This window comes from Eucyclogobius newberryi, unplaced genomic scaffold, assembly GCF_026437365.1.
Source record: "Eucyclogobius newberryi isolate DKJ021-1_F unplaced genomic scaffold, fEucNew1.0.hap1 SCAF_9, whole genome shotgun sequence".
Classification (NCBI taxonomy): domain Eukaryota; kingdom Metazoa; phylum Chordata; class Actinopteri; order Gobiiformes; family Gobiidae; genus Eucyclogobius; species Eucyclogobius newberryi.
In genome coordinates, this window is record NW_027316532.1 from 35,051,266 (window position 1) to 35,066,100 (window position 14,835).

General features: G+C 45.0%; 1 protein-coding gene across 1 annotated transcript in view; it reads right to left on the bottom strand.

The window, feature by feature from the left end:
* Positions 1-223: 223 nt before the first annotated feature.
* The window catches only part of polr2eb (RNA polymerase II, I and III subunit E, b), a 311,979-nt gene continuing 297,367 nt past the window's right edge, over positions 224-14,835 (bottom strand). The window contains exon 8 of the mRNA XM_072438495.1: positions 224-234. The gene's annotated coding sequence lies outside the window, so the exon portion shown is untranslated. The remainder of the gene's footprint in view (positions 235-14,835) is intronic.

Here is a 14,835-nt window from a genome sequence, read left to right on the forward strand (position 1 = left end):
ACACAAATTAGCACCGGTGGTTGGCGAGTTTTTTTGACGCCCCCGAATAATCTGATTCCAGACCCTTCTGTATTTGAACAGAATGTAGGAGGGACTCCCTAACTATATAAGATCAATAATCCAGAATGATTTTGTGTGGTTTAAAAAACAAAAATATATAGGCAATTGATTATACATTTGGCTACACAGGCTATGTCTGGGCTCAACGTAGTTAAAAAAAACGCTCGGATCAGTCTTGAAAAGGCGAAGTCCCAGAGATATAGGTCGCTCAGATTTGGACCAAGGCCTCCTCTGGCTCTTTGGCTCACTGGGAGCCATCCACAGCTTGCTGATCTTTGTGCAGGGTTCAGCCTTCGAAGATTTTGAAAATTCCATCGGAGCAGCATGGTCCTGAGGTGTTTTCAGGAGAATATTTGTGAGCTGATCTCAATCAGCTCACTTGTGCATTCTTTAGCTGAGAAAATGGCAACTTCGGCCATTGCCTGAATGCAAAAGTGAGAGACAAAGGAACCTAGGTCCTCAGGTTGGGAAGGGTCACTTGGAGGTCAAACCAGAAGTTCTTGGTGTCAAAGGTCCAGCAAGAAGAGAGAGCGAGAGAGGGGCTTGCATTGTCTTTTATCCCACTTTAAGCCCCACAGAGGTGGGGCTTAAAGTGGGAGTGACCTTAAAACTCTGACTTTAACTCTCAATCTAACTTATTGTTACTAATTTGGACAATATTAACAAAATTACATATGTAACCATACCAAAATATTACAACAATTAATACACACATTATTAGCAACAAGGAAATGGCAAATATGGCATAAACATAACACATTTCATTCGGCATTAAGTCTGTTCAACAAACATGGTTTAGTTACAGATTTTGATCACATAGTGAAACATGGAGTCAATTTAAATGTGAAATACAGCAATTTAAGAACTTTGTCTTCGAGAAGCTTCTCCGTCCAGCTTGTCCCAAGGAAGGAAAACAAAGAGCTTTTGACTGCAGTAGGACGATTCCACTTCACCACAGGGTTCCAGTCCTTGGAGCCATTTGCTGAGAGTTAATTGTTCTCTGTGTTGTTAGGTGTTGCAACAGGGGGTCATAAAAGCAGAGTGCTGTGGTCCCAATGTGTTGGTTCACATTGCCTTCGAACCCCTTCGAAGTTAATGACCCTGTTTAAAGATCTTTTGGGACGTACGTGTCTTACACTGTCAATAATGTCCATCTTTAAAATCAGTCCATCTTACAAATGTCAATTCCAATCTTGATTCAGTCCTTGATTGTTGGTGCAGTTTTTTTTTGGAGTGGCCTTTTGTCCCAGAAGGTTGCTCTAACAGTGTGTATTTATTGTATCCATGGCAGGGGTGTTGAGGCTTAGATTCATAGCTTGTGAATTGCTTGTAATTGTAAATGGTTACATTTATTAGTGCTTTTCTACCCTCAAGGCACTCAGAGCACGTTGCATCAATGAACCACTCCCCCATTCACACACACATTCACACACCAGTGTTCACAGACACTTGGGGGAAGGCAGGTACAGTGTCTTGCCCAAGGACACAATGGCAGTATACACCTAAGGCAGCTGAGAGATATTGCCACTCCGTCATTAATGGAATATCAATACTGAAAACAGTTTGCAGTGCTTTGTTCATCTTGGTCCAATTATTTAAGTCCCAAAATGCACGACGGTGATGGGCCACCTGGCAACCTCAATTTATCCAGCAACTAGTATTTCCCTGTGCATAATGCACAGCTTGACATGGTGTTATAAAATAGTTGAAATAGATTTTTGGCCTCTGGGCTTTTTTCAACAGGACAGTGTAGTTTGAAATTGGAACTGAGACTCAGGCATGACATGCAGCAAATCGTCAAGAACCATATTCAAACCCATTTATTAGAATTGATTGAGGAATTTGGTTCTCACTTTCTCATACATACAAATTAGAAAAAAGCAACAAAAGAAAGATAAAACGACAACAAGGGAAAAAGACAGGAATGAGAACTCCAGGAATCGGAGTGTTGCAAATGTGCCCTTAGCCTTTTAACAACTATACTCATTTTCTTTTAGATAGTCAGTCCAGGGGGTTTGGTACAACATGCTTTGTGTGAAGGTTTATGCTGATTTGTGGGCTGGGAGAGGTGCTTGGAGATGCTTGAGAAGGCAGAACAACGATGGGCCTCCCCCTTCTTTGTATGTGCAGTCCAGCAGCTCTGCTTCTCTGACAGAAATGCTTCCTTGTTGAATGGCTGCGCTCAAAACGCTCCCATTGGAAAGTCTCTGTGGGGTGTAGGAGAAAACCCGTAAACAAGTAAACATTGACAAAAATACAACAATTGCTCATTCAAAAGAAGCAAATAATTTGCCTCATACATTGTCCCTAAGTATTTGCCATTTTCCGTTATCTCTGCAAAGAAGGTTTTTCCCTACAGTTTTAGTTCGGTTTCTGTTCTGTAACAAAAGTGTTTCTTATAGGTGGCTATGTTCAAAATGCTCCCACTCTGAAGACTCTGGGGTGCATGAATACACAGGAAGGTAAATGTAATAATATTTATTTAACAGTAAAAAAGGAACATAATGAATGTGACAGGAATCATCCAGCTATGAAGGTTCACAGTCCTGCTACGAGCCACAATTAATAGAAAAGGTTGCATTACACATTCACTAGTTTAAAAAAACAAATCATGTAATGGCATGGCAACCCAGACAGCAGCAAAGGCCATTGTAAAAGATTCAGGAACTTTTTAGAATTGAATGCGTATTAGGTTAGTATGACTTGTTCTGTTCTATTCCCCTTTTTATTTTCGCCTCTTTTCATTCTGTCACTTCCATACTTCCATACCATCTCATCTTGTCCCTAATACTTCCATTTACCTGATTGTGCGTATGGGTTTGTGGTTAAAAACAGCCTACAGATCGTAATGGCTCGTGCAATTTGCAGAAGTCACTCAGAACACTGATTGCCAATTATGACGAGCTGGTTTGGAGGGACAGGAGCTCAGATACGTTGGTGATTGCCGCCGCTGCACTGACTGGAGATTGTGGGGAGTACCACGTGTCAGGTGCCATTACGTTGCTTACTGTGTTGCCTGTAACCCTTATGTTAATAATGTTGATTTATGCCTCATTATGGAGATTTATAACGGGAATACAGAAGGGCCTTGAATGAATGAGAATCTGTCTATATTAAGACATCACGTTGATCTTTTTTCTAAGCTGTTCCTGGCATTGACTCATTGTTATCGACAATTTCTAATACAAAAGTGTTCTTATATGATTATAAGGTAGCGATATTAGGGATGCCAGTGGCTGTGCTTAAGGCCTTTAACTAAGAATGGCACAATTGAAATTACCACTGACCATTTTCCAAACCGTTCCTTTGATTTCTTAGACAGTGCTTATGTGTACAGATTTTAGTATGCAAAGGCAGTGGCATGAAACGTTTAGCAGATGGTCATTAATCAAAGTGCATATGCATTCAACACCTGCTTGTGACACTGTGCCTGTTAATTTTGACTTTGGAAGCTTATGCAGATCAAACATTACTAATTACTACCATTATTATAAAAGTTTTACTTTATTTAATGTTTTTTTTTTATGTAAACATATAAGACACATAACAAGGAACATGTCCAGAGAGTGAAAATAAAAAATGTGGCACAGAACAGTAAAAGTTTAATAACATTTAATAAAATCTAATTAGATTATGGCATATCATGTTCATATATAACATATAACATATAAGTCCCACTTAGTTCAAAGTCTATTAAATACTGTATGTTGGTTTTCACGTTAAGTCTGAATATAATCTTTTCCATTTATCTAATAACTGATAACTTTGATCTAATAACTTTGATTGGTGTCATCCTTTTTTGGCCTTCTTCCAACCTGCCAAAAATGATTCCAAAGGAATCCATTTCTTGTGTCCATGGCAGGAGTTCTAAGGCCCAGATACATAGTTCTGAAGTCCAGTGGGATTCCAGTGGCAAAGATGGTTCGTTGTGCTATGTTAATCCCAGTCCAATATTTCTGAGCAACAGGAAAGTCCAAAAACACATGCTAATGGTGCTCTTCCGGGTAACCACAGTTTCTCCAGCTGTTAGAATTTCCTTGTGAATAGTGAGCACTTTGACATGGTGTTATGAAAAAACCTAATACATTTTTCCAAAAGAACTCATCAAATATGTGATTTTGCCTTTGGGATATGCATATATATATAGACCGTCCCATTCTTCTTTCTTCAAAACAAAATTAATTTCTCTTTCCCATTTAATTTTATAATGTATGCTAGAATAGTTGATAGTGAATGCATTTATATAATTTAGATATTCTTCCCCTTCAAAGTTCTGATTTATATGGTTATAAAAAATTGCAGTCAGAAGGTTATAATGGTCATTGCCGTTCCTAATTTCTTGGTTATAATAACACCTTATTTGTAAATACCTATAAAAGTCCGTTATCTTCAAGCCAAAGGAATCTTTCAACATATCAAAGCTTTTCATGTGATTTTCTTTCGCAATTTGGTAGAAAACCTATATTTCATTTTACCCAGACCTTAAATCTCAGATCTGTGCTAAAATACTTTGATCATACATCTTTTTAACATCTTTGTTTAGTGTATACAAGCCTTGAAATAATTATTTTTACGTCAACTTGACAGGTACCAATCATTTGGTACCTGTCATGGCTAATTCTGAATCAGTCACAAGTGTGTATTTTACTGATGTGTAATTTATTTGGCTTCATGCTGTCACTGCCAACATTGGAAGACACAGTAGACACGGTGGTCTTTCCTCGTCTCCACCTCAGTCACAGTGAAGCCAAGTGCTACATACGCTTCCTCATATTTCCTCGTCTTAATAGCTTTTGGGTGACTTTTGTTTGTTTCGTTATTAGGGATGTCACAGTATTCATTTTAGTCACGATTATCATGAGGAGAAATATCACGATTATTCACAATCAGAAAAAAGTAAGAAAACATTTATATTGTTATTGTTAAAACAATTAACTTCCCCACTCTTTAATACAGCGTATTCATTTAGAAATAAAATATTATATATTAAATAATATAAAAGTATGCTTATTTGCCCCTCATTGTAGCTCTTTTAAGCATTATATCGTTTATTAGTGAGATGATCTCCATGGTAACGCTCGGGGGAGGGGCTTGAAACAGATATGAAAAAAGCATTTACAGGTAAGATTACGCTCTGGAACTACCCGTCCCGTCTTCTCTCTTTCCCTCCCTCTCCCTCTCCCTCTTCCTCTTCCTCTCCCTCTCCCTCTCCCTCTCCCTCTTCCTCTTCCTCTCCCTCTTCCTCTGCCTCTAACTCTCCCTCTTCTCTCTTTCCCTCCTCTCCCTCTTCCTCTCCCTCTTCCTCTTCCTCTCCCTCTCCCTCTCCCTCTTCCTTTTCCTCTTCCTCTCCCTCTCCCTCTCCCTCTTCCTCTCCCTCTTCCTCTCCTTCTTCCTCTCCTTCTTCCTCTTCCTCTCCCTCTTCCTCTCCTCCTTTGAGCTTGTGCGTTCCGGGGCTCCACTTTGCGAGCCGCACAGAGCGAGTGCTTTGCGCTCCAGCGCCGTCAGCGGTCTGACGCTCAAAACGCAGAATTCACGCCACAAAAACACGCGTCCACATAGACTTTGAATGTAAACTGGACAGTCTGAGGACTACTACAATAAAACACCAAAGAAGAAGAAGAAGAAGAAGAGCTAGTCTCCGGTCTGGAGAGACGGGAGATGGCGGAGGAGAGTGGATCGGTGGTCGAAGACGTTCTGGACGGCGTGGAGGAGCAGCCTTTTCTGGCTGCACGTGCCCGGAAACGTAAAAAGTCCCTTAGCTCGTCCGAGGGTTCTGGGAATGAGCAGCAGGATGAGGCTGAAGCTATTGATATCCGGAGTGAGAGCAGAGACTGTAAGGTGATCATAAAGCTTGCACAGGATAGTGCATCCTTTAAGGAGTGGAATTCAGTGGCATTGTCAAAGAGCCTAACTGTAGCTGTGGGAGTGATCAAGAGTGCGAGTGTCCTTAGAGATGGCTCGCTGCTGGTCGTGTGCAAGGACGCGGCTCAGCAACGGAAGGCGATTGGAACTAAACGTCTGGGTGGAAAGGACATTCTTGTGTCTGATGCTGAAAGAAACACGGTCAGAGGAGTTATCGTAGGTGTCCCTACGGCAACGTCTGTGGATGAAGTTAAGGAGAATTTGACTGGAGCTAAGGTGGTGGACGCTAGGCGGTTGAAGGTGACCCGGTCTGGGGTAAGATGTGACAGCTTGTCGGTAATGGTAACACTTGAAGGGAGGTGCCTGCCTAGTAAGGTGTTCATTGGGTTCATGTGCCATGACGTTAGGCCATATGTTCCACCGCCCCTGCGTTGCTTTAAGTGCCAGCGCTTTGGGCATATTGCAGCGGTCTGTAGAGGGAGGCAAAGATGTGGTAAATGTGCAGGAGATCACGAGTATGGGAAGTGTGACGTGGGAGCAAAACTGAAGTGCTGTAACTGTGGGGAAGAACACAGCTCTGCCTACGGGGGATGCAGGTTTAGCAAAAGAGCTGCTGAGGTGCATAAAATAAAGGTCTCTCAAGGTGTATCCTATACAGATGCAGTCAAGAAAGTTTCAAGTAACGAGTTTAGAGTAAATACAGAGAGAGGAGCCAACGCTGCTCCCAGCCAGGGCGAAATGAGAAAGGCCAGCGTGGCTCCCAAGAAGTGTGAAGGTTTCAAGAGTGGAGGTCCCAAGTGTGCAGGTTCCAGAATTAATGAGAATACCCTGGTTGTGGATAGAGAGGATTTTGTACTCTTTATGGTGGATGTTGTAAACTGTGCTGCTCAGGCTCAAAGCAGAACTGAAAGGATCAGGATCATTGCTAAAGCTGCAGGGAGATTCCTTGGAACAAAGGAGCTTGATTGGGCAGATATAGAAAACAGGCTAAAGGCGCTAAATGGGAGTCGGAGTGATGGGGGTCTGCTTTTGGGGAGTCAGGGTGATCAGAGTGACGAGATGGGGGTGGGGGTGGTCTCCTGTCCTCGTCCAGTCTCGTAGACGCACGGCTACCAAGCAGCGACATCAGTGGAAATGTTAAAGCCTATAGAATGAAGCCTAAAGAGTGGGGCTGTGCGGTGGAAGCACCGAGCGTCGGAGAGGAAGATGAAGAGGAGTCTCCCTGGAATAAAGCCGGTTGTTGTTGTTGTTGTTGTTGTTGTTGTTGTTGTTGTTTTATGGCGGTTGGCATCCGAGTGTTGCATTACCGCCAGACTTTATTCCTTAGACTGTTGTTGTTGCTGTTGTTATTGTTTTATGGCAGTCAACAGCCGAGTGTCGCATTACCGCCAGACTTTATTCCCCAGACTTTGTCGTAGTCCTAAAAGTTGTTCTTCCAGTGCTTTGACCTGCAGTGCTTTGACAAAGCCCAAGAGGTCATGAGATGCCTTTGTCATTGTATCCTATAGAAGGTCTTCCTCCCCTCAGACTTTGTCGTAGTCCTTGTTGTTGTTGTTGTTGTTGTTGTTTTATGGCGGTTGGCATCCAAGTGTTGCATTACCGCCAGACTTTATGCCTCAGACTTTGTCGTAGTCCTAAAAGTTGTTCTCCCAGTGCTTTGACTTCCAGTGCTTTGACAAAGCCCAAGAGGTCATGAGATGCCTTTGTCATTGTATCCTATAGAAGTTCTTCCTCCCCTCAGACTTTGTCGTAGTCCTTAAAAATTCTTATTCCATTGCTTTGGAAGTACAAAGCCCATGAGGCCATGGGACGTCTTTGTTGTTGTTGTTGTTGTTGTTGTTGTTTTATGGCGGTTGGCATCCAATTGTTGCATTACTGCCAGACTTTATTCCTCAGACTTTTCGTAGTCCTCAGACTGTCGTAGTCCGTAAAAGAACTCCTTCCATTGCTTTGGTGTTACAAAGCCCATGAGGTCATGATATGTCTTTGTGACTAGAATAGTTGTTGTTGTTGTTGTTGTTGTTGTTGTTGTTGTTGTTTTATGGCGGTTGGCATCCGAGTGTTGCATTACCGCCAGACTTTATTCCTCAGACGTTTCGTAGTCCTCAGACTCTGTCGTAGTCCGTAAAAGTACTCCTCCCATCGCTTTGGCGTTACAAAGCCCATGAGGTCATGATGTGTTTTTGTGACTAGAATAGTTGTTGTGTCAGAGACCAACCGGCTTTATTCCAGGGAGACTCTTCTTCACCTTCCTCGCCCTCTTTGACGTTCGGTGCTTTGGAAGTACAAAGCCCATGAGATCATGGGACGTCTTTGTTGTTTTACAAAGCCCATGAGGTCATGGGACGTCTTTGTCGTTTTATCCTTTAGAAGTCCTTCTTCCATCACTTTGGCGTTTCTAGGCCCATGAAGTCCAAGCGCGTTAGAACATCCTCTTGCTCCTCATCCTCGGCTCAGTCTCCAACACCCCCCACCTCTATAAACGTTTACCCAGCCCTGTGCTACATAAGTAAGCAACCACAGCCTGACACAAACCCTGCGACTGGATCGCCAGAATGTTCCGCAGATTGAACTCCCGCCCATTATTCCGAAACCACAAGGCCAACCCGGCCCTTTCCCTATCATAAGCCTCACAGCAAATCAGCACATGCTCGACAGTCTCTGGCACCCGACAGTGACCACACAGACCGGTCGGATGTTTGCCTATCCTACTCAGTGACCAATTGAGTCCAGTATGGCCAATCCTCATGCGGGCGAAGGCCCTTTCCTCCCACGCGTTCCTGCCCATAGACCCGCAAGGACCCACACTACCCTGTATGTGATAGAGATGCCGTCCAGTAACACAGTGGCTCCAAAATTCCTGCCAAAGGCCGACCACATGACTCTTGATAACAGGCTTGATTTCACATTTGCTTAACTCAACCGCCACATCAATTGATGGCCGCCGAAGGGAACGTTTAGCCAGTGCATCAGCCATTTCGTTACCATCCACCCCCACATGCGCAGGGACCCAAATGAAGGAAACCCTCACATCCTTCCTGGACAGGGAGAGCATCAGACAGAAGATGCCATTCAACACATCCTGTCTGCAATCCGATTTCCCAGATTTAATGCTTTGCAATGCAGAAAGGCTGTCAGAGGCCACCACAATGCCGCAACACTGCAAAGCAGATTCCGCCCATTCCAACGCCAACCGTATCGCTATAAGTTCCGACGTGAAAACAGAAAGGCGATCTGTCAACCTCTTCTTGACCGCTAGCCCCAGGTCAGGCACAAAATAAGCGGCGCCAGTACGCCCACTCTCAGGATCCCTAGACCCGTCGGTATAAATAAACACATCACCTGAGTGCTTATCGATGAGCGCTTGAACGGCAAACTGCGGTGCCCTCCCAGCGACTCCTCTAAGCTTGCCATGCAAGCTAACATCAACAGGAGCCGGGACAAACTTCCACGGAGCTATAGCAGACAAAGCCACCGACGGGCTCACACGCAGATCACCAACCCCCGCAAGCCGCGCCTTCGCATTTCCTACCTGGCTGAAAATCATACCGCCAGCCTCACTCTGCCCCCCATCAACCCTGAGAAAGTCCCTCACCGGGTGAGAGCTCGTATGACCTTGCACATTCACCCAGTAAGCCAACAGAAGTTCTAGCCTCCGGAGCCGTAACGGCAATTCCCCCAACTCAACCTGCAGCGCCGAGACAGGGGAGGTCCTAAAAGCCCTACAGCAGATGCGCAAGGCCTGGGCTTGCTCCACATCAAGCTTCTTTAAGTTAGTCTCAGCCGCAGACATGTAGGCTATACAGCCATAATCAATAGCCGCCCTCATGACGGCCCGATAAATACCCAGGAGCGACCTTCTGCTGGCCCCCCAGTCCTGGCCGGATAGACAACGAAGCAAGTTATTCACCCTTTTGCATTTACCACTGACCTCATCAATGTGCCGACGCCAACTAAGCCTCTCGTCAAAGGTGACCCCCAAGAACCTCACCTCCCTGACCTGTTCGAGCACCTGCCCATGCAGTCGAAGGGAGACGTCCCTATGTCCATTGAAGAAACAGATCACTTGAGACTTCCGTACGGACAGTTTAAACCCCCACTTCAGGGTCCACTGCTCCTCCTGCTGTATTGCCCTTTGCAGTTTCGCTTCGTAAAACCGGAGATTCCTCCCTCTCACCCATAGAGCGCCATCGTCAGCATAAAGGCTCCTCCCAACAGACCCATCCACGTCGTCAAAGATGTCCTTAATCATAACATTGAACAAGATAGGGCTACACACACTCCCCTGCGGGATCCCATTCTCCACCCCATAGACCCCAGAGTAAGCAGCGCCCACTCTGGTTTGGATACGCCGGCCAGACAGAAAGCTCCGGACCCAGTTAAACAGTTTACCCTTCACACCACACTTCCGCAGCTTAATGAGGAGCCCATCCTTCCAAACCATATCGTACGCCTTCTCCACATCAAAGAGCACCGCAATAACCTTTTCTTTCTGAGCCCTGGCCAGCTGGATATCAGATTCCAAACACAACACGGAATCCATGGTGTTCCTGCCCCTACGGAAACCACTCTGGTGCGCGGGAAGCAAACCCTGACTCTCCAAGAAGTAATCCAACCGCTCGGTAACCATGCGCTCCATCGTTTTCCCGAGCTGCGACGTCAAGGCAATCGGCCTATAACTTGAAGGGTCAGACGCTGGCCTACCCGGCTTCAGAACCGGCACCACCGTAGACTGTTTCCACGCAGATGGAACACAACCTGAATCCCAAACACGGTTGAAAAGACCCAGGACTAGCCCAAGCGTGTCATCAGTCAAATGAGAGAGCATGTCATAGCACACCTCATCTTTACCCGGGGCTGTCTGTTTCGCCTTAGAAAGTGCTCTCCTTAGCTCAAACAAACTAAACGGAAGGTCAAGGTCATCTTGAGTCGAAGGCTGGTGCCCAATCAGCTCAGAATTCTGGGCCAAAGTACTCTCCCTGTAGTGCCTTTCCGCAGGTGAGAGATTGTCAGAGCTGTGCACCGACACAAAGGTGCTGGCCAACAGTTCAGCTTTGTCAACGTCGCTGACTGCTTCAACACCATTCAGTATTAGGACCGGGGTCCCACGACGGCGCTCAACCCCATGCATCCGCTTAATCATCCCCCAAACATCCCCGAGACGCGTTTCTCTCCCAATTTTGGAACAATACCGCCTCCAATAGGCACTCTTGGCCGTTCTCACAGTTTTCCGCACAACAGCGCGGGCCCTCTTGTAGTCAATGAGGGCACCCTCAGTGTGGGCAACCCTTAGCCGGCGAAACGCCGCATTTCTCGCCCTAACAGCATGACCACATGCTTCAGTCCACCACGGCACCCGCTTCCTATGTCCACTACCACCACTCTTAGGAATCGTGCCTACCGCTGACTGCGTGATGAGCGAGACAATTGCACTATTGAGATCATCCACCTGAGTCAATCCTCCTTCCTGCAGAACCCTAGAACCATCATCAGCTTTCCTCAGGAAAGCCCCCCAGTTCGCCCTTGCCAACTGCCACCTCTGGATCCTCGTCCCCCTGACCACACAGCTCCCAAAGCCAATCACGGTGCGGACTAGATAGTGATCGCTACCAAAAGAAAGATTACCAAGAACCTCCCAACTACAAACACCAGCTAACTCCTTGGACACAAGTGTAAGATCTATTGCACTTTCCGCACCGGTCCCCATATCATAGCGGGTCCCACCCCCATCATTCAGACAAACCAACTCCCTTTGATTGATAAAACCCTCTACCACCTGCCCATACCTATCGGTACCACTACCGCCCCACAAAGCGCTATGCGCATTAAAATCCCCACACCACACGGCCTTTCCCCGAACATCCTTACCGATAGTTGTTGTTGTTTCAGAGACCGACCGGCTTTATTCCAGGGAGACTCTTCTTCATCTTCCTCTCCTTCTTTGACGTTCGGTGCTTCCACCGTACAGCTTTATTCTTTAGGCTACATTCTATAGGCTTTAACATTTCCACTGATGTCGCTGCTTGGTAGCCGTGCGTCTACGAGACTGGACGAGGACAGGAGACCACCCCCACCCCCATCTCGTCACTCTGATCACTCTGACTCCCCAAAAGCAGACCCCCATCACTCCGACTCCCATTTAGCGCCTTTAGCCTGTTTTCTATATCTGCCCAATCAAGCTCCTTTGTTCCAAGGAATCTCCCTGCAGCTTTAGCAATGATCCTGATCCTTTCAGTTCTGCTTTGAGTCTGAGCAGCACAGTTTACAACATCCACCATAAAGAGTACAAAATCCTCTCTATCCACAACCAGGGTATTCTCATTAATTCTGGAACCTGCACACTTGGGACCTCCACTCTTGAAACCTTCACACTTCTTGGGAGCCACGCTGGCCTTTCTCATTTCGCCCTGGCTGGGAGCAGCGGTGGCTCCTCTCTCTGTATTTATTCTAAACTCGTTACTTCAAACTTTCTTGACTGCATCTGCATAGGATATACCTTGAGAGACCTTTATTTTCTGCACCTCAGCAGCTCTTTTGCGAAACCTGCATCCCCCATAGGCAGAGCTATGTTCTTCCCCACAGTTACAGCACTTCAGTTTTGCTCCCACGTCACACTTCCCATACTCGTGATCTCCTGCACATTTACCACATCTTTGCCTCCCTCTACAGACCGCTGCAATATGCCCAAAGCGCTGGCACTTAAAGCAACGCAGGGGCGGTGGAACATATGGCCTAACGTCATGGCACATGAACCCAATGAACACCTTACTAGGCAGGCACCTCCCTTCAAGTGTTACCATTACCGACAAGCTGTCACATCTTACCCCAGACCGGGTCACCTTCAACCGCCTAGCGTCCACCACCGTAGCTCCAGTCAAATTCTCCTTAACTTCATCCACAGACGTCGCCGCAGGGACACCTACGATAACTCCTCTGACCGTGTTTCTTTCAGCATCAGACACAAGAATGTCCTTTCCACCCAGACGTTTAGTTCCAATCGCCTTCCGTTGCTGAGCCGCGTCCTTGCACACGACCAGCAGCGAGCCATCTCTAAGGACACTCGCACTCTTGATCACTCCCACAGCTACAGTTAGGCTCTTTGACAATGCCACTGAATTCCACTCCTTAAAGGATGGACTATCCTGTGCAAGCTTTATGATCACCTTACAGTCTCTGCTCTCACTCCGGATATCAATTGCTTCAGCCTCATCCTGCTGCTCATTCCCAGAACCCTCGGACGAGCTAAGGGACTTTTTACGTTTCCGGGCACGTGCAGCCAGAAAAGGCTGCTCCTCCACGCCGTCCAGAACGTCTTCGACCACCGATCCACTCTCCTCCGCCATCTCCCGTCTCTCCAGACCGGAGACGAAAGCCGGTTGGTCTCTGAAACAACAACAACTATTCTAGTCACAAAGACATATCATGACCTCATGGGCTTTGTAACACCAAAGCAATGGAAGGAGTACTTTTACGGACTACGACAGTCTGAGGACTACGAAAAGTCTGAGGAATAAAGTCTGGCGGTAATACAACAATTGGATGCCAACCGCCATAAAACAACAACAACAACAACAACAACACTTTGACGCCGCGGAGTGAATGGGCCATTATAAAAATCAAAATGGGGTCACACGTGCCCAAAAATGTATTTGATTTATTTTTGAGTTGGTCAAAACTGATTTTTCCGTCGGTCATTGACTGTGTCCGGCCCGTTATTTCGAGGCTTTTTTATATGTTTTGATTAGCTCCCTCCAGGTGACTCAACTGTTTGTAATCCACTAGTAAGGCCTGTACAGGAACCCCCGGCATCGAATTACTCTCAATATCTTTCCATTGAGCTTCATATTCTGGGTCACATCAGTACAAACTTCCTATAAGTTATCTGTTCTTTTCCTCTGTATCTACCTGCGTTGCAAAAATGAAATTTCCCCATGTGTGGACAATAAAGGATTATCTTATCTTATCTTATCTTATCTTACAGCAATACTCTGAGCTGAAATTAAATTAAACCCCAACCTCCTTTTTCTTTTGAAAGTTGTAGAGTTTTTATTGGTATACAATTAGTTTTCTGCCTTGCCATAAAATCTCTCGAGTTTGTTTTATTCCATTCATCTAATAGACAGTTGGGGATGGAAATTGGGAGAATCTAGAATAGCTAGAGGAATCTGGGCAAAACATAAATTTTTATAGTTTCAATCCTTTGACTGAAGTATAGACATTGTTACTTAAACACTGGGTTGATTAATTAATGTACAATTACCTCTATGCCACTCTATGGATCCAGGACTTTTTATCATCAACAATCATAATATTTTGTTTGTAGTTTGTGTCTTATATTTTATACATAAACACAACACAACACAATGACATACTGTACATACACACATATATACGCAAGACATTTGACAAATACAAACACACTGTCCAGTCACCTCTACTACCTGTGGTTATTATGGGATTGTTGTATTGTACAACAAATTCTCTTCTTCAGGGTTCAGAAATGATTTACTTATTACTGCTGTACTATGTATACTGGCTCCAAACTCAAAACCTAAAAATGGAAAGTATTGCTTTCACAACAAAGATTTGGATTACAATCGAGCAACTCTAAATGTTTGGACAAGTCTCTGAAAAGTTTCCTCGTAAATTCCACATTCTTAAAGACCCACTGAGTTTTTAAATGTAAGTATATGTACATATTTAATTAATGATCTTGGAATAAAAACAAAGCTAAAAGTGTCCTTTAATTAATGAGAAACTTCAGTAACAACAGATGTTACTTTGCAATCCCCTTGAGAGAAAACATTTGTCAAAGCAACTGTACATTATTCATTTAACTTCATTATGGAGAAGTCATTTATTTTAGTTTGCTAGATTTTTTTGAGGTCGTTTGCGTTAACATAATTAGGAGTA